The following is a 20,334-nucleotide window of genomic DNA, read 5'->3' as shown; positions in this document are numbered from 1 at the left end:
ACTGGGGCTGAGACACAGGATGCTGCAGGCATGGGAAGAAGGGTCTTTCTCCCCCTCCACCCCTGACCTGAGATTCAGACAAGGCTGGATTTGCCAGAGCCGCCCTCTTCAGGGCCAGATCTCTCTTCTCCGTAACTTAATCCAGTGCTCAACAAGGGAGACCCTTGCTGGGGTACCAGCTGGGAGAAGGGTGGGGCAGTGGGACAAACCTATGAGCATTCACCACTCATCCTGCAGCTGAAAGGTTTGTCTTGAGCATCCTGAGTCAGGATCAGGCTGTGTCACAGCCTGGTCCCCTGCCTTGCGTTGCATCCCCTGGGAGCTGTCAGGAGGCTGCCTGAGCCGTGCGGTAACACAGGTCTCGGGGATGCAGGCAAGGTCAGATGTCTGCTCAGAAATGAGATTGGTGATGATGCCACTGGTGCTGACAAATGGCCTGTCATTAATCTCTGACTCACGGCAGCGGAGAGGGCAGTGGTGGAAGAAACCCATGAGGTCACTCTCAGCCTCTCTCCTCAGGGAGCTGCACATAGCTTCCACCCTGGACCTTTCTGGATGGGGCAGGTCTCTTCCTACATGCCTGCCCTGCCTGTGTTTGTATGCAAGAGAAGGTGCACGGCATAATTCCAGTCTAGCTCCTGAGCATGGTGCAGGCAGCGTGAGCCCTGCAGCCCCTGTTGGGGACTGAATTCCTGCATGTGGCGCAGCTCCAGCTCAGCAGTGGTACAAGCAGGATGAAGGTTGAAAACAAAGCTTGTGTGTTCAATCTGTTGCAATACCACTGAGATACACAAGGTGATGTACTGCTGGGGGAAACCAGACCTGGGGTGCTCCAGCCCCGGCTGTGCTCCCTGTGATGGGGCATTGCCTGGGGCCAGATCTGCTGCATGCTTAGCCCTCTCATGGAGCAGCTTTCACCTCCTCTCTTGATTCTGAGTCTCTTTCCATCCTTGTTATAGAAAGGATGTCTTTCCTGAGTTGCAATAGACTCCTTGGAGGTTGTAGCCAAAACAGCCAGGACCTCCCACAATACTGGATGCTGGTGGTGATGCTGCACTCGCCACTGATCCATGCTGGTGAGCTGCGCAGTGCTGAGCTGTATTTCAGGACTGCTGTTGGTGCTATGAGTACAAGCTTTGTATGTGCGGGGAACAAGTGACCGTCTCCTCTAAATTATTTGGGTTTTTTAAATCTCTTTCAGGAGGAAAGGAGACACAGTTATTCCACCTTTGACTCCCTCCAGACACTTGAGCCTCTTGGCTACCACTGGGAAGTTAATGGGCAGCAGAAGACGGGGGCACAGGGGATGGGGTTTCTCCACCTGGAAGGGCGGAGGAGGAGGGTGCACTGATAGGGATGAGGAGGTGCTGGTTTCGGGAGTACAAGAGCTGCCGCTAGCCCAGGCTGCAGCAGCTGTGACACAGCCTGAGCTGTACCGCCACGATCCTCCCCCTCTGCCTTTGCTGAGCTACGATTTCATTTTTCACTTTTCTTCCATCCCCTCTTAACTGGAAGAAGTCCTAAATAAAGTTGCTGTCACTTTTATTTATGGGCGCAGGGGAAGAGACAGACAAAAAGCCTGTGTGCTCCTGACAGCTACAAAGCAGCCGGCTGTTTTTCTTCGCTCACATTGGTGAAGCAATTGATCTGGGTGCAGGCGAGCACCCTCCTTGGCTCATGGGGCTCCTGTGTCCCCCTGCCCAGGAGGCTTGGGGAAGATGGATGGAGGGGGCTCTGCATCCTGGCTCCTGGCCTTGGGGCTGTCACAGGGCCAGGGCTTCTCTGGGAACACCTGTCTTAAAATCCTGGACCCCCAAAAATACAGATGCATGAACATGCCTGCCTTAAAAATCTGTCACAGGCTTCTTGTCTCCATCTTGATTGGTTCCAGTGAGGTCAACTTTTTTTAATAACTTCTGGACTTCGGCGGGGAAAACTATTTCCTTCAGGAAATAATATAATTAAGGTTGCCTGACACTTCTGATTATAAGCCCCTGTCTTCAGTTGCTTGAAACTACGCCAGCCTTTAACCATTTGGACTGTAACTTCACATGTCTCTGCCTCCGGCTGAATTTTTTTGGAAAATTTTAGCAAAGAGGGTTTTAAGCTGCTCTCAGAATGCAGTTTGGGGGAGAAAAAGGCATTAGTTTATCCGCAGAAAAAAAAGAAAATTATTGCAGTTGTGCTGAAGAAACTGTAGTACCTTTGTGCTGTGAGAGTGGGTCTGATAGTTATGGGGAAGGTTTTCAGCCAGGTGTCAGGGATCTGCTTGTTGCTGACACCATGAAAATCCACCTTCCCTGCGCCAAGTTGTGAGCCTCTGAAAAACGCTGCTGTGTGGGTGTATTATATATAGCGTGTGTGGGGAGGTAGTGGCCGCTTTGCTCCCACAGCAGGAACTGCGCTGCTTTGAGCACATGTGAGTGTAAAACCTATGGCCCAGCTTGCAGGGGATGCCTTTCTGCTGGGAAACCATGGGCCCCTTCTATTGGTACAAGTAAAACTTATTGATCACTGATCAACATAGCCCTGGCTTGTGCTGGGGAGAAAGATTTTTGGCAAATGCTGTGTGTTTGGCTTTTTTTTTTTTTGCAAGAAGTTGTTCAGTTATCCCTTAGCCCTTGCTGTGACATGCAGGTAGATCATGTGGGACATACAGCATGCAATGGGTACTGCGTTTCCTTCGGAGTTTTGCTGGGTTGTGGTCAGTGCTTTGCATTGCAATGATTGCAGGTTCCTCCTAACTTGGCTTGTTGCTACAGAAATGGCCAAACCAAGAGTATTTCTCCAGCGCAGCCCAGCCAGGCCCTATAAAGCAGGTGGCATACAGATGAAGTGTCCTGACCATGGCACTGCTGGCATCTTAAATCCTGAGCGATTTGGGGTGAGCTCAGGACTGGTGCAAGTTCTCCTGCAGAGACCTGCCTCGGGAGTTCTCTGTTCTGTGGCTGGTGCTATTTGCTCCTTTACATGAGCCTGCCTGAGCTGTAGTCAAGGCTGTCCCCTGGTTTTGGGGCAGTCTAACTCTCAGATCTTGCTGGTAGCTCATGACCTGAGCCAGGTCCTTCAGCTGGTGCCCTGCTTTGGGCATGCTGAGCTCCTCCAAAACCCAATTTGACCCCAATGCAGGATTCTTAAAAAGCAAATCCGTCTCTTGACTTCCATGGGGAAGGCTAGGCTGCTGGACCTGTGCCAGGGCTGTCTTGTCCCATCGAGACAGAGCGCAGAGGTAGCAGGGGGTGTCAGTTCTTTCCATTTGAACAGGTTCCAGGGATGTCTATCAGCCAAGGCGATGTGATTTTGCACTTTTGTACCCAGCGTGACACACTGTCCTTGCGAGAGCTCTGTCCTTACTGCTTGAGCAGAGGATGCTGCAAACCCCTCCCCCCATCCCCACCCCCGAGGGCATTTGGTAGTAAACCTATCTCTCTTGTCCTATCCCTGCCAGCTGCAGTGACAACTCAGGTGAGCCCCTGCCAGGTAGTGACAAACAAGCCTCGCTGCTTGCTGTAGCCTGGTCTCCTCTGTTCTGCTCCACCTGTGGGTATAAAAAAATCCATTCTAAAACTAAAAAGTTGCACTGGCATTGCAGGGTGAGGGGAGGCTAGGTGGGGAGGAGCCCTTTCCCATCCTTGCCAGTCACTTGTCAGCTCAGGAGTGCCTGGCAGAGCGGTTTTTGAGTGATGGGGCGTTGTGGGTGTGGGGCTCAGGGCAGCTGGAGTTAAATTTCTCAGTGGCTGACACCTGACAAGCATGATAAATTGCAGCATGCTATGCGCTGCCGGCATGACAAACGGTCTGCTTCCCTCCTTTTAAGCTCTGGGAAAACTTTTTAATTATTTCCCAGCACTTTGCAAATGAGGGTTTCTCTGTCAGGCACGCAGCAGGGTCGTATGAGGTTTATTTATTTATTTAGGTTTTGTAGGCGGGTGGGGGGTGGATGGGGATTGTAGTTTGGGTTTCTGTAGCATCCTTCTGGTGACTTGCCCAAGCTTTGGATAGCGTCCTGGGGAGGGCTCTGGTGAAGCTCGTCGGCTTGGGGTTGGGTGCTAATTAAAGCATGTGGTGTTCCAGGCTTGGCGTTGCTGTCGCCCTTGGGAAAGCAGCTCTGCAGGAGCGACTCCCAGACTTTCCTCTTGCCAGTGGAGTTTGGCTCCTATTTTTCATTTTTAATAATGCAGAACAATAAGACTATTTTCTCCTCAAAGCATTTAAAAAGGAGGGGAGGAGCAACACAATCTAAGCCACAAGAGCTAGATAATGAGCATGGATCTTGACTGATAATTTGTTTGTCTAACACAGCAGCAAATACGCTTCTTATAACTGAAGGCACCACTGGTTACAGTAATGCCTCAGACTCCATCTCACTAGGCAGCATGTTAGATGTGGCATAGAAGGTCTCTCTCGTTCTATGTTTTCAGTCCTCGGTGTCCATGCTGTAAAGCTGTATGTGCATGCTTTCCTCTTCCCACTCCTGGGTTCCGTTGGATTGGTCTCTCCCTGCACGGTTTAACACGTGCGTGAGGCTTTGCAGGATTAGGGCTTAGGCAGTGCAAGACCTTGTGGGCAAATATCTTGGTGCTGGGCTGATGTTTTAATGCTGCTATGCTGTTTTGGCTGGGGAGCGTTGCTGTTTGTCTTCAAAGAAGATCAGAGCTGCCCTAAGCTGCAGTGTTTCCCCTCTTCCCCCCTCCTTCCTTTCGTGTCTCTAAATCGAAATAATTAAGCAAATGCGTGCTTTGGGGCTGGGCTGTGATGCTTATGTGGGAGGGCTCTTCATCTAAACTAGCATCATGTTTACACCGGTTACCCCCAGCTGTCAGGGCTGGAAAACAGATGCCCCCCCCCCTCAGTTGTTTTCTAAACCCAAAGCAATGGTAGAGCTCTACCTGGTAACCTGACAGGTTGTCTCTTTTGTTTTGTTGAAGAAAATACCAGCTCTGAGCGGCGAGGGTTGGTCAAACAGCCAGAAGAATCCCCCTGGACGTTGATGAGAAATTGGGGACGCCCCAAGGACTCTGGACTGGTGGAGAGGTAAGAGGTGAGTTAGAACACTTGCTCACCTGGTTTTGTCCTTGGTTGGTGCGCTCTGGGCTGCCCGGCTGTGGTGGGGCTGGAGGCCATGTGTCTTTTGGCTAAGATGGCATTTATGAAAGCGTGGCAAAAGACTGCTCCTGGCTCTGCTGTGCAAAGAAGGCAGATGCTGACAGTGGTTATTTAGGCTGTACAGGGCCAAGTTTGGATGAACAGCTTGGAACATGCACAGTGTGGTGGGTTGACCCTGGCTGGACACCAGGTGCCCGCCAAAGCTGCTCTATCCCTCCCCTCCTGAGCTGGACAGGGGAGAGAAAATATAATGAAGGGCTCGTGGGCCAGCGTAAGGACAGGGAGAGATCACTCACTAATTATCATCACAGACAAAACAGACTTGACATGGGAAAAATTAATTTAACTTATTACAAACCAAATCAGAGTAGGATAATGAGAAATAAAATCTTAAAAACACTTTGCCCCTCACCTCCCTTGTTCCTGAGCTCAACTTCACTCCTCATTTTCTCTACCTCCTCCCCTCCAGTGGCACAGGGGGATAGGGAATGGGGGATGTGGTCAGTTCATCAGATATTGTCTCTGCTGCTCCTTCCTCCTCAGGGGGAGGACTCATCACACTCTTCCTCTGCTCAAGCGTGGGTCCTTCCCACAGGAGACAGTTCTTCATGAACTGCTCCATCCAGCATGGGTCCCTCCCACGGGGTGCAGTCCCTCAGGAACAGACTGCTCCAGCGTGGGTCACCTGCAGGGTCACACGTCCTGCCAGCAAACCTGCTCCAGCGTGGGCTCTTCTCTCCGCAGGGCTTCAGGTCCTGCCAGGAGCCTGCTCCAGCATGGGCTTCCCACAGGGTCACAGCCTCCTTTGGGCATCCACCTGCTCTGGTGTGGGGTTCCCCATGGGCTGCAGGTGGATATCTGCTCCACTGCTAACCTCTGTGGGCTTCAGGGGGACAGCCTGCCTCACCATGGTCTTCATCACAGGCTGCAGGTGAATCTCTGCTCCAGTGCCTGGAGCACCTCCTCCCCCTCTTCACTGATCTTGGTGTCTGCATGGTTGTTCCTTTCACGTATTCTCACTCCTCTCTCCTGGCTACTGTGCCACAACAGTTTGTTTTCCCCCCGCCCCTTGTACACTGGAGCACTACCACTGTCACTGATGGGCTCAGCCCTGGCCAGCAGTGGGTCCATCTTGGAGCTGGCTGCCACTGGCTCTATCAGACATGAGAGAAGCTTCTAGTTTCTTCTCACAGAAGGCACCACTGTAGCCCCCCAGCTACTAAAACCTTGCCACGCACACATGGACTGCACATGGGACGCTTCTCCATAGAATCATAGAATTGTTAAGGCTAGAAAAGACCCTTAAGATCATTGAGTCCAACCGCTAACCTATCACTGCCAAGTCCACCGCTAAACCATGTCCTCAAGCACCACATCTAGCCTTCTTTTAAATGCCTCCAGGGTTGGAGACTCCACCACCTCACTGGGCAGCCTGTTCCAATGCCTGACAACCCTTTCGGTGAAGAAGTTTTTCCTAATATCCAACCTAAACTTCCCCTGGCGCAGCTTGAGGCTGTTTCCTCTCGTCCTGTTGCTTGTTACTAGGGAGAAGAGACCAACCCCCACCTTACTACAACCTCCTTTCAGGCAGCTGTAGGGAGCGATAAGGTCTCCCCTCAGCCTCCTCTTCTCCAGGCTAAACAACCCCGGCTCCCTCAGCCACTCCTCGTAAGACTTGTTCTCTAGACCCTTCACCAGTTTGTTGCCCTTCTCTGGACACGCTCCAGCACCTCGATGTCCTTCTTGTACTGAGGGGCCCAAAACTGCACCCAGTACTCGAGGTGCGGCCTCACCAGTGCCCAGTACAGAGGCACGATCACCTCCCTGCTCCTGCTGGCCACACTATTGCTGACACAAGCCAGGATGCTGTTGGCCACCTTGGCCACCTGGGCACGCTGCTGGCTCACGCTCAGCCAGCTGTCAGCCAGCACCCCCAGGTCTGTCTCTGCTGGGCAGCTCCCCAGCCACCCCTCCCCAAGCCTGTAGCGTTGCATGGGGTTGCTGTGACCCAAGTGCAGGACCCGGCACTTGGCCTTGTTGAATCTCACACCGTTGGCTCCAGCCCAACAATCCAGTCTGTCCAGGTCCCTCTGTAGTGCCTTCCTGCCCTCCAGCAGATTGACACTTCCACCCAGGTTGGTGTCATCTGCAAACTTAGTGAGGGTGCACTCAATCTGAGAGCCCTCCTATTTGAAAGCCCTTAGGGGAGCTTGGGGATGTTTGGTCTAACTGTGGTAGCAGAGGTCCTATGGTGGCTGAACTACTCTGGAGCAGGTAAGTGTCACCAAGCCAGCTTTGTGATGGGAGGTGAGGTGCCACCTCTCACAGACAAGCACAACTTCAGTCTGTCAGACGTGCTGGAGGTTTTCTGCTCTCTTGCCCTGGGGGCTGAAGTGTCACAGATGTGATGGCCTGCCCTGGGCTTGGCTCTGGTCTGCTGAAAAGGCCTTAGGGCGCTACCACCATCACCAGCCATGGTCAAGTGGGTGCCCCAGCTCTGAGACCTGTTGCATATGTGCCTTGTATGAGGCTGTGATAATAGTGTTGCTTGAGGAGAGCTTTGGGGTTATCTTCTCCAGGCTGTGGGGACCCTGGTAGAGTAGGGAAGGGGCCAGTTGATGGAGTGGCTCCATTTGGGGATGCCTACCCTGTGGAGCTGTGCTGGGGAAGCCGGTGCTTGCTGGTGCTGTTCTTGAGAAATAAAAATGATGAATTAAATTTTAACAAGTCTCTAAATGTCAGGCAAGGACGTCTTAAGTGGGAACTGTCACTGTTTGACTAGCACAGCCTCCCACTTAACTAAAACTGCATGGCTTTAATTGTGTTGATCTTGGAAAAGCAATAGCTTACACTGAAGAGGAGAAACTGTTGGCCAAAATAGCATGAAGTGTCATGAATTTTCCCTGTGCAGCTCTCCTGCCCTCTCCCCCCACATCATGCTTCCCAGGGGTGTTTTGCAGCCCCTTTCACCCTGGATCAGCAAAGTCCTGTATCCTCTGAGCCACAGGCAAGGATAGAAATGCTCCCTGTGCACAAGGCTGAATTCAGGCTCTGGAGTTAAAAGCTCAAGATTAAGGGACTGCAGGGGTGGGCAGCATCTGATGGAGCTGCAGTGGCATTGCCTGGTGGTGGCATCGTGGAGTGGAGTTTCCTCCCCATTCTCAGTGTGGACCAGCCCACCCACGGGACTCCTCGCAGCTCTGCAAATAGAGCAGCTCAAGGAGGGTACGTCACTAATAATACCAATTACTGTTACATGCTGACTACAAGGTACACTGGCAGTAATGTGATCCGGTGGGATGAAATGAAAGTGATATAATATGGTGAGATAAATTAGCATTGCAATATTAGCCATGGGTCTAGTCAGGGATCTGACAAATGTGTCGCAGCTTTGGTACAAGCTCTGAGCGCTGCTGAATTGGATTTAGTGGCCCAGAGCAAAGCAGATGGGAGCAAGGGAAAAAAGAGTTTGAGGGGTCTCCATACACACATGCTAATGGTTAACACTTCTTGTTTCTTCCTCATCTTTGCTGAATTATAAGACCCCTGGTACCCACTCCTACGCAGCAGCAGAGGAATGAAAGTGCAGCCCTGTTGAAGTGCAGTTGGTGTAGCTCGAGCCTGGCAGAGAGATGGGAAGGGGGTTGGAGAAGCAGCAGCGGGCTGGCACTCCTGCCAGCATTGGTGCCTCAGCCATTGGTCCCTGCCCTGCATCACGGCTGTGGGCTTACTTGCCCAGGTTTGCTCCCGAAGGGAGCATCAGTGGGGTTTGCGTGGGATGTGTGGCAGGTGTTTGTACATGTTTTAGCCTTGTAGGGAGGGTAGAAAGATATTATTTGCTTCCCGTGTTGCAGCCTGACCTGTTTTTCCATGCCTGGCTCTGGGGCAGAAGGGTGGCTGGAGCTGGGCATCCTGCAGTATGGAGGGTTTTCGTATTCACCAAGGGTGTGCAGCCAACTCTTTCCAGTCTAGATACACACATTATCCTTCCCCCTCTGAGGCAGAGCGTGGTAGTCAAGAGATGCCTTTTGTGCCTTGTGGAGGCTGGGAAATGGATGTGGCTGGTTCCAGTGGGATCCACTTCCTGGTGGCTCATTAGGACAGGCTGCACCAGAGGGACACGAGCGGTCCTGCCCATGAGCGATGCATGGTGGGCGAGAGCCTCTTACAGATTTGTATATGCAGGTTAATAGCGTGTTTAATGGCTGACACTTTGCACAGCATCTAGGGAGGGGCAGGTATGATTTAGGTCTGGTTTGGTAAGGCATGTCATGTGTCTCACTTAATAGTAATAGAAAAGGGTGAGAAAAATTCTGAATATGCTTTGTAGTGCTCTGCGGTAGAGCTGGTGGGCACAGGGGCTTGCAAGGGGGTCCATTCTAGGTCTTTGCAAGTCATGCCATGATGATGCAAGAGGTATTGTGGGTACATGTGGGCAGATGCGTCTGCAGGAGGAGACCAGCTTGTCACATCCCTGGGCTGAGATTGCAGAGGGTGGGCTGCTGCCCTGTGTGGCTCTGCAGTGGTACTGGGTTGAGCAATGAATCCGGAGGGATCGTCTCAGCACTGCCTGGAGCATCCCAAGAGACTTGAGTGAAGTTGTGTGCTGAGACCTGAGAAGATGGGCTTCAGTTCGTGGGATGTCAGTCTGGCCTCTGCCAGCAGTCCCTGCATCCTTGTCCTGTGAGCAAGGCACGAGGTGTGGTAGCGACACTTTTAGGGCATCTCAGACCCCAGCCAGCCCCAGGGCTAAGTTGTCCTGACAAAACCAACAGGGTGGTGAACTGCTGTGGCAGAGCGAGCCCCTTCCCTCGACTTTGTTGCCAGAGAAGTAGTGATGTGGGACCATGGCGGGGAGCAGCAGGACAATGAGCCTGCGGCTGGAGTGCTAGGGGCAGCATAAATACAACTTCTCAGGTTCTTGTGCAGCAATGATATATCTTGTTTCTATTGACTTTCTTAAACCTCTAAAATACATTGTAGATTGATCTACAAATCTGCAAAAAGCACCTGGTTTTTTTTTTTTAAAGTCTAAAGCAATTTTCTGCCTGCTTCTTGTGGTTGGCTCTGAATAGACACATGTTCTCTTGTCCTATTTGAGGCTGGCATGCTGCCACAGTGGTAGGAAGTTTAGTAATACTTGAGCTGGATCGATTCAAGCCCATTATCTGTGCTGCCTGGGACTCAATGGCAAAGGGGAAAAAATACTCTCCCCAAACGGATCAAAGCCCTGCGATAAGGACTCACGGTTGAGCTCTATTTATAGATGGACAGATGTCTTGCCAAAGCTCTGCTACTGTCACTTGGTTATGCAGTTCTTGAGTGTTTAGCAGTGTTAGGGTCTGAAGGAATCTGTTCTACCTTCTGGCTAAGGTGCATCCCCTTGAGACACAGGCCCACAGTGGTACTGTTCCTAGGTGAGCTTTGTCCTTCCTCCAAGTAGGGGCCTGCTTTCTAGTTGGGAAGAATGAAGTGGCTGAGAGATCTTGTAGGTGCTTGTGGAGCTGGTGACCAAGATAAGGTCTGACCAGCAATTTCTCATCTTGTTCTTGCACCTTCACAAACCAGTAGGGACCTCAGAGGTTTCCAGAGCAGAACTGCCACCAACGCCACATCAGATCAGTGGGGCTGTTTAGCTGAGTGTTCACAGCTTAAGCATGAACATCCCTCATCTCCTGGGGAACCTGGCCCTCAGCAGTGCCACCCTCCAGCAAAGAGGGTTTTCCCTACTGTTCACCCTAAACCTCCCGAGCAGCAATGTGTGATTACTGCCATGCTGTCTCACGCATTTTCCTTCTTCATCAAATGCTCTCAAGGATATTTGAATCAGTACCAGCTATGCAAACTGCATGTTTGGAGTGGTTTCTCAGGACAAGTTAGCACAGGTCTTGCAGTGTATGTGCACGTTCATCTTCAGTGAGTGTGTGGTTTTTGAGGGGGTGGTGGAAAAGTGTGGGGTGAAATGGATTACCACATCCGGATTCAGTTCCTGCCATAAAGGAGTGCCTGTGCTCATATAGTGGAGCTGCCCTTCATTTCCTTCCATACGTTGCTTTGTCACAATGGTTGTGAAACTGGAAATGGCAGAAGGACAAAGGCTTCATTCTGCCTAGCTTTGAGTGTTGTTGTTTAAGGTGCTGTGCTGGTTTTCCCTCGGTTATGACCCTAGGAAGCAGTTGCCTAATGTGACATTGCAAACACAGTTTTTCACGACAGACTTGCAAAACTATCCAGTTTGGAAGGGACCTTGGAGGCCTCAAGTCCAGCAGACACTCTGCACTGAGCAGGAGACTGAGATTGGACATGGCTGCTCAGGGCTTTATCCAACCTGCTTCTGAAAGCCTCTGGGTATGGAAGGAGCCCAGGCTGTTTGGGCCACTATTTCAGTGCTGGTGGGCTCTTGAGGGGGGAAAAGTTTCTCCTTGCATCCAGTGGGAACCTTTTGTTCCAGCTACTGCCCGCTGTCACTCATTTCCTATGTGTTGCTGCAAAGAGCCTGGATCAGTCTTCTAAACAGCTCCCCATGCCATCTCAGTGGCCCCTGCTGAATTTGCTCCAGTTAATCAATATGTGTCTTGTTGGGGCTCCCAAAACTAGGAGCAATGTCTTGATGTGGTCAGAGTGCTGCATGAGCTACTGGCTGTGCCACTGCTCCCACAGTCCAGCATGCTGTTGGTCCCTTTTGCTGCCAGGGCAGGCAGCTGGCTGTCTCGTGTGGGGCTCACTGCCTGCCGGGACCCACACTGGCACAGGGAGTGTGTCCCTGTGCCCTGCACCCCACCATAGCAATGAATGGGCTGGAGATTTCACAGTAAGTGCTTTTTGGTTTTTTTTTTTTTCTTTTTCTTCCAGGCTTCAGAGGATTGAGGCTGCAGGAGGGAAGGAGTTGTCCGTGGGCAGGTTTGGGGATCAAAACTTGACTTTTTTAGGTTTTTTTAACACATCCTCTTGATCAGATGCAGGGCAGTTGCATGATGGCTTCTGGCTGTGTGCCATTCCCAAGCCTGGGAGAAAGGACATTTCTCCTCCCCAGTGTGTTCATAATGTGTTCGTCTGCACGGCTCCTGCCGAGTGCTCCAAGCCTTCTTTGCTCTCTGCTTGGTTTTAGTCTGTCTCCAGGGTGCTTCTTAGCTTCGCTCATATATTTCTCTGATGAGTGGGCAAGACAGGAAGCAAATACCTTTGTTACAAAACCACATATGGGCTTTCAACGGGTGATGACACTTTCCCAAGCTATCTGTCTAGTGAATGCACTTTCCCCTGCTTGTTTATATTCACAGGAGTGTTACTTAGCTGCTCAGGTGGGCCATAGATGTCAAGAAAGATGTCAGTGTCAGGAGAAGGCTTTAATGCAAGGCTTCCTGCTGTTCTGTGTGATGGGTTATGGATGAGACCCTAGTGTGCCAAGGACTGTGGGAATGGGAGAGGGACTGTGTGCTGGGTCTGGTATAGGAGCAGTGGCTTGAGAGAGAGGCAGCAGTAGTGCTGGAGGTGACTTTTTACACTTGGCCCAGGATGCTGAGCTGCAGCGTGACTGAGATGATCATTCAGTGAATGAAGGCTCTGATGGAGGCAAGCAGTGTTTTCCTATTAAAAGAAATAACTATCAGCAAGAGAGACGTTACTCCCTCTGAAACCACTTCAGATGGTGTCAGGGCTGCTGCAGGTCTCACGGCTCCTGGAACACCATGGTGGTGAATGCCTGATACTCTGTGCAGTAGAGCTGGGGTTTGTGGGGCCACAAATGTGGGGTGTATTCGCCTGGGGTGGAAGCTGCCCCACTGAGTCCTGGCTCTGAGCCATGGAAAACCATTGTCGGTCCAGAGGAGGGCATATGGCTGTGTAAAGCAGGGACCTGCTGCAACAGATAGAGAGGGGAAAAGTGCAGACCTGCCTCCTCATGGTCCCACTTAATGCCCTTGGGGAGTGGGTGCTGGTGGGGATCCACTGGAGGAGCTGTTCTGCTTCGATGGAGGTGGGCGTGATCCCACATCTGAGTGGGAAGAAGAGTGAGGGACTCAGCTGCACACACCTGGATCCCTTCCATGGCCATGGTGCTCGCAGGGTCATATTTGCTCAGCACTAATGAGGCTTTTCATAGGGTAGGGAGGCTGCAGTGCTGATGGCACCCCTTAGCAATGTCTATTGAATTATTTTTCCCTTGGGATGGCTCTTTTTAAGCTCTGGATAGCTCTAGGAAGCCTCCACTGAGGCCCCATGTCTCCAGGGCAATTTACAGCACACACCAGCCCCTCAGCATTTGTTACAGCCCCTAATGAGGACAGCTCAGTGCTGCCCTTCAGTAAGATCCCATAATACCAGCTCTTTTTTCCTTCTCTTGCCCTAAGCTGTTGCACTTTACATAGAAAAGGAGGGGCATGCACGTGGGGGCCAGCACAATTTATGGATCAGAGATTTATATGCTGCTGCGACGCTGTATTTTTTCCCCACAGTGACACTTTATTGCCACAAATTACCAAACAGGCAAGGTTACGCAAGTGACAGCAGGCAGAGCTGTAAAGGACAGGAACAAACGGCAGCAGGAAAAGTACCCAGAGGAGAGGGGGAGATCGGGCACCAGGCAGAAATAAAACAAGGCAGGAGGCAGAACAAGCGTCAAAAATCAGCTTGCCTTGCAGTGAGATGTATGGGTGAAGCCTGGGAGTCAGTGTGTCGTCTCAGGTGCATGAGCAGGCCATGGGGTCGGGAGAGCAGCCAGTGGTCTGAGTTTGGATGCTGTAAATCCTTAAGTTTTTTATTTCCCCCACAAAGTTGCTAGGCGCTTCTACGGGGTGATTTTTGCTGGTGGAATCGCAGGTTTTTAGTCAGTGAAGGTTTTCCCTTGTATGCTGGGTGAAGCATCCTTAGAAAGTGAGACTTCATCTTCCTTCTAAGCACCCTTCATCCCTAGCAATGTTCAGCCCCCTATGGTAGGGGTGATTAGGGAAGTGGTGGTGTCCCTGTGCTTGTTTCCACAGAGCAATCAGTAAAACCCAAAGCAACCTGCACTATACCAAGCAGACAGATCCAGCTCCCCAGAGGTGGGAAGCAGCAGACTCTCATCTTGGACAGGCTGAGGTAGTCTGGTCATCCCAACCACAGCAAGAGCAGTGCTGGAGTTAGGGCCCTTCTGGGCAAATCCGGGGAGCACCAGGACTCCCATGAGGAAGTTTCTTTTTTCAGTCTTGTTTTCTCAGATTGGTTTTCAGTGCTCTGTCTATGTGCTGCAAGACCAGTGGGGTTGTCATCTGGCTTCGTTTGGACATCAGGCTTGGATCTGGAGGCTGAAGGCTAGTGGCATCAATTTTTCTCTCTCCTTGGTAGAGGGAGGGAGGTGGTGGCGGGGTGGGCAGTACTCAGAGGATTAATAAGAGGTGTTCTGCCTTGCAAATGGCTGCTGTATTTCCTTGCTTTGTGATTGTGGGGGGAGGAAATGTCCCAGGCTTTCTTTTTGAGGGGGACAGGATGGTCACTTATGTCCACCTATATTAATACATCTATATACCTGATGGTGTGTGGGGGACAAGCGCCGGTCCTTAGGTGGAGGGGTGTCCACTTTGCTGCCAAGCATCTGCAGCAGTCCTGCTGCAACATGCTTTGGCTTTGGTTGAGTGACTTCATCTGCGCCCACTCACCCAAGTTAGATCAGCTTAACTTCAAACGAATGTATAAACTGAAAGGCTTGAGATCGGCAGAGGTATTAAGGCTGCCTTTGAGCTGGGGATGTTACTCAAATCTGCCGGGGAGCTGTCACTCTATTGTTCTTGCAACAAAATGCTCCCAGAGGAGCTGAGAGCCTCAGAGGCTCTGGAGCCTCAGCCAAAATTGCATTTAACTAGCAGAAATGTGCTACAGCCATGGGGCTCGCTGAACCAGCCCAAAGGAGAGCCAGCACCACCATATGTCACCCTTCCCAGCAGCAAGATGGAGGGGGTTCAGGTCGCCCTTGTACCATGATGGACCATTGCACAAGGCAATTTGACTTGCTTGTAAAAGATAATTTCCCTTGAATTCCAATGCCATAAGCCAGGTATTTAATCTTGCTTGAAGGGAGCATGTCTAACGCATGCAGGGCATCACAAACAGTAGTAAGCAATCAATAGGCTAAATTCTGAGGTCTCTTACCCAGACTTTGCTGGAGTAAAGGTTGACAAAGTGCTGACTAGTTACTTGAGACTTCAGCCCTATGCTGAGGGCAGAAGTGATTGACTGATTTATTGATGATGCATTTCACTATGAATCTAGTTTGTCTGTTAGTCACAAATGCTCATTTGAGCATAAATCCTGGGCTGCTGTGAGCAGATATCTTTTTGCCTACCTCTGCTGTAGGAGAAGCTTTCAGATGAATGGCTTATTTGGTGAAAAATAATTTTGGATCAACGGGAATAGCTTGTGTTTCTGTGTTGTGCTTGGCAAGTAGCCTCAGCAGAAGAAAGTGAAAGCCCACTTGTGAAAAAGATCAAGCGCTGGGTTTTGACACAATGTTTAGATCTCCTTTCAAACTAGTTTTAGGTTTTCTTCCCAAATCAAAAAGCCAGCTGAGTTTCAGAAGATCCCTCTGAAACCCTTTTGCCTTGCCCTCTGTGCCTGGCTTCTGCGGTGAAGCGACGAAACGTAGCACTTCTTAAACCTGGCGCTGACTTGCTGCGAACCCATACTTCATTTATTTTTAGTTCACCCGGTGGTGTGAAAGTTCAGCTGCTGCCGGCCATTCATTCACTGCTGCTAAGCTGGGTGCTGGGATGTGTAAGGCTGTGGAGGGGCAGCTCACACCCCTGGATTTGCTCTCATGTTGGGGGTCTGAGTTTATCCTGCCTCGACAGACCTGTGGAAGGCTTGGGGAGGGCATCACAGCCAACAGTCCATACCCCATGCAAAGTTAGGTAAAGCACTAGCTGTTTCTGCAGTAAAAGTGTGTGCAAACCCTTTGGAGGTGTCCTATGGTGTCTCCTTCACTCCAAAGCCCCAGCAGCTGGAACATGGCTTGCTTTCCCCCCGGCCTTGAATAATCATCCTTTTTTTTGATCGCATAAACTGAGTAGTTTCTTATTAATTCAGGAATAAACCTATGCTACTCTGTCACCTCCAAGGCTGTTTTTTTTTTTTTTTCCCTGTAGTGTTGATTCTTCTTTGTTTTCACCCTGGCTGTTGCTCGCTACCTCTGCTGCAGCTCCCAGAGCCTGTGCGTGCTGTTGCAGTGTATGGATATGCCCGTGGTAGGTGTCATAGGAAACCACTCAGACAGATTTGTGCATGTATATATGCCTCTCTAAGTATTTCTCATTAATTAATGGACACTGGAGTCTGTCATCTGTAACGAGCATGCACTGGTAGGTGATAAATTGTTTGTGACAAAATGGCAGTGAAAGCTGGGTGAGCCATGGCTGTTGGTGCTGGGATTGGGTGGGAGGGGCAAATGTCAGTCAATATCTGGATAAGAAGAGGGGTGGTGAAAAGCCTAGCAGCCGAATGCAAGATTCCCCAAGTGTCCTGCCTGCTCGTGCTGGAGGAGCCCTTGCTGTGGGCTCCATCAAACAGGCAGTAATCCTGCATTGGACCCAAGATTGCCTAGAAAACCCTAGCCCTGTTGCCACTTTTTGGTGCAGAGGGAGGAGGAGGAAGGGGCTTGCACCATGGTGGCTACCTCTGCTCCACAGGGATGCTGGCTGGAGCTCGATTGTTTGCACTTGGAGCAACCCCTCCCAACCCAGGCTGGGTTTGGCTGCCTCCTGCACTCCAGGGAAGAGACTGTGTGCCAGCGCCTAGGCTCTGTGCTCCAGCAGTGCCATGGCTTTCAGCAAACCCTGCTTGGCAGCCGAGTCCCTTGCAGTGCTGCTAGCACTGGACATCCTGGGTATGCCTTGCCTGCTGGCACCACCACGTGAACAGTGGCATGAGGTTTGGCTGGGCATCTCCATGTGAGACCAATGTTTTTGGTGGCCTACTGGGCAGCAATTTTGGAAGCAACTGGGTCTATACCACCAGCCAGCGCACTCTCAAGCCACCAGCAAGTGGTGGTGGAGGTGCTGTGTTGCAGAGCGATATGAGGCTGGACCTTAGAGATGTGCTGGAGCTCAGGGCTGGATATAATGGATCTGAGTTGCTGGTGTTCACAGCCTCTACAGGTGTGCTGCTGTACTGAGCCCAAAGTCTTTGAGCCCCATGCAGCGGAGACGCATCCCAGCGGAAGCAGTGCCAGCACGAAAATCTGCAGCTTTCAGGGGAGCAGGCACATCTGAGACTGATTTTTGCTGCATCCCCAGTGGGACTAATCCCTGCTGTATCACTTTGGAGCATGTCATGCAAGCTGCACACTGTAGATCCATCTCCATTTTGGCTGGCACTCTGAAGCTGAGGTTCAGTCACCTGTTGTGCACATTAGGACTCCAGCAGTCAGAGCAGGGATCCTGCTTGGAATTACAGTGTATGTGCTGGGCACCCTGTGGCATCCCCTATGCCCTGGGACCTGTCACTCTTGCCATGATTCAGGGGGAGTGGTCTGCATTTATTGGGGAACTGAATTATCTGCTTCCCCGACTGGGGAAAATAATAATAACAAAAAAAGTGCCTTCCACTAGGTCATGAGCCATTACCTCGAGGGGCCCTTCATCAGCTGATGAATTCTACTTAATAAAATAAATACTGAGAGAAAATGTAATTGGATTTCATTTATTACCCAGTTCCGCCTAGCAGCCCCAGATTATACAAAAGCAATTAGAGAAAGCTCTCCATTAATAGCTATCTTCAAGCTGCCCAATGGGCTCATTCCATCAAACCTTCTGGCTCGTGTAATTTCCTTTCTTGGAGCTCACTGCTGGCTGGGGGAGGATGCAGGGTGCGCAGTGCCATTGCCAGCGGCCTGTAAACAAAAGCAGCCCTGTGTCTAACACTTGCACAGACATCATCTTCCCAAGCATGTGGCTCTGCCAAAGGGTTTCCTGGTTTGGGGCAAGAAGCCAGAGCACCTGGGCAGTTTGGCGGCAGATGGGGGCTTGGTTGTGCCTTCCCTGGCCTGGGAGCATCCTTTCTCTGCTTAGCATTGCCGCATGATGACTCGGTCTGTGCTGCTTGGTGGTGGGTATGCAAAGTCCTACAGGGGTATCGGGTGTAACACTGTCCTCCTCGGGATATGACTGGTTCTCTGGTGCTGATCTTTCCCCTGATGCTAGTAGGTTGCACAGCAGCTCCTGTTTCTGCCAGCTTGCAGGGACACAGCAGCATACTTCTGCTTCCTTGGTTTTTTTGCTGGGAGCTCAAGGAGGGCCTGGGGAAGCTTGTTAGGGTTGGCCAGAGGAGCATGTCTCACAGCATCTCTTTGGAATTCTTATGGCAACACAGGGAAACACATTTGAGGACTGTTATAGGGCAAGGGCAGATGTCTGGCACTTATGTTGTCACTGAGGACAATGTGCAGGTTAATCTGCAGCAAAGGCTTAGCCTGGTACCTTTATGCCTGATCCCTGTTTGTAATGGTGATGAGAAAAGACAATTACGGACGAGAAGGCTTGCTGGAGGAGAGATGCTGATTGATCCTGGTGCATGGTCAGTGAGGAGTGGTCCAGCCTAGGAGGTGGGATAGGAAGTGTGTGTACAGCAGTGACAGTGCAGCCCTCTGCCCCCCTCTTTGAGCCTGTGCACTTGCAGCCCTGAAGGAAGCTCATCCAGCCATACTGCTAGCTTTTGGGTCAGTCTTATTTTGGGGGGGGGGGGCTCTAAGGACTATCTCAGCAGATGAATGGAGAAGAGGAATTTTAAGTTGGTCCCTTTGCAGGATGGAGGGGGAGGAAAGGCCTTGGGAACCAGGGAGACAACGTGGCATTGCCTTTCCATCCCAGTTGTCACTCCAGAGAGAACCCAGCGCCCTTTCTCAGCTCAGCCAACCAACTCTCTTCCTTCTGATGGTTTGATGGAGCTGGAGTGGCTCAGGAGGGATGCACCAGCCGCTCTTCTGCATGGGAACCTCTGCTAGACTCTGGCATCTTTGATCTTCCCTGCTGTGAATGAGCTCCCTCCCTTGCTACTTCTTGCTGTCACCTTTCCTGGCTTACTTGTCTCCTCCCTTCTGTGCCTCCGTTGGCTTCTCTGTTCCCAGTGCAGGGTGCAGGTGATGGGAACAGCATGGCCAGGAAGAAGCTGATGCTTAGATTCAGACAAGAAGCAACATAAGGCATGATGCAAATGGAAAAGCGCAGGCAGATGGAGAAGGGTGGCAAGAGTACATGGCTCTCTATCTTCATTTCAAGGCTTCTGTCCGTGGTCTTGTTTCTGTGCCTGCTTGCCAGCAAGGGAGAGATGGCCAGTGAGCAGAGATGTACTGGGAGTATTTTGGTTGCAGGCAGCAAAGGTTATTTCTGCTGGGTGGGAAGGCAGAGAAAAGCAAAAGGAAATTTCTTAGGGGAGGCAGGCATGGGAGCAGGGGGATGTAGGAGGGTGATGGAAGACCCAAAAAGGACAACGGGGGATGGTCTCCTCCTTGATGCACCACAGGGAAACACCTTGCAAGTGCAATCTGTCTGTTCACCCTGGGTGCTCTGGAGAAAGGAGAAGTGAAGGGGATGTGTTTGAGAGCATGAGAGGGGGTGTGGTTGATGCTGGTATAACTGCAGAGGTAGGGGGTGTGTCTTGGTTGGTGAGATAGAAGGTGGTATGGGGCCACTTTGCTCAGAGAGGTAGGAGGTAGAACACAAAACGATGAAACTGCAGGCCTGAGAAGAGGGCTGAGGTGTGGAAGGAGGTGGAGACCTTTCTAGCATAGAATGAAGGATGTGGAAAGATCAAACACAGGCTGGTGGGCTGGCACTGGCGCTCCCTCCTCCCCAAAGCAGCAGCTTGTCTTTGGCCTGGCGGAGTGTAGGGTCCTGAGGGGGAGGGGTAACCTTGGGCTCAGCTCTGAGATGACAAGGCAAGCTCTGAAAGAAGAAAACCCAGTCTCCAAAGAAGAGAGAAGATGTCAAAACTGTTTGCTCCAAGCCAGCCAAATGCAGTGACCACATGAAGCCTTCCTTTTTCATCTCATTGTTTATTTTTCACAGGGGGCTTTTATTTATACCCCCTTAACATCCGTGCTGCTAAAGCAGCCTTATTAGGATGCTGCCCTTCACCAAGGAACTCTTGAAAAAGAGCATTAAAGATTCAACAAATAGCTGAGAATTGGGATTGATCCTAACCTCCCATAAATGGGAGTACCTTCCCCCATTAATCAGCCTTGGTTTTCACTTACAGGATGAT

The 20,334-nt window shown here is 51.1% G+C and overlaps 1 protein-coding gene across 2 annotated transcripts in view; it reads left to right on the top strand.

Annotated features, from left to right (window-relative positions):
- Positions 1 to 20,334, top strand: part of CNTFR (ciliary neurotrophic factor receptor) — a 213,314-nt gene that overhangs the window by 48,783 nt on the left and 144,197 nt on the right. The window contains exon 2 of one of the 2 annotated variants that reach the window (XM_075078575.1): positions 4,929 to 5,034. The gene's annotated coding sequence lies outside the window, so the exon portion shown is untranslated. Of the gene's footprint in view, positions 1 to 4,928; positions 5,042 to 20,334 lie in introns of both variants that reach the window. The other variant, XM_075078576.1, reaches the window with a different exon arrangement.

Source organism: Phalacrocorax aristotelis, chromosome Z (genome assembly GCF_949628215.1).
Source record: "Phalacrocorax aristotelis chromosome Z, bGulAri2.1, whole genome shotgun sequence".
NCBI classification, from domain to species: domain Eukaryota; kingdom Metazoa; phylum Chordata; class Aves; order Suliformes; family Phalacrocoracidae; genus Phalacrocorax; species Phalacrocorax aristotelis.
This window is presented reverse-complemented; position numbering and strand designations above follow the sequence as displayed.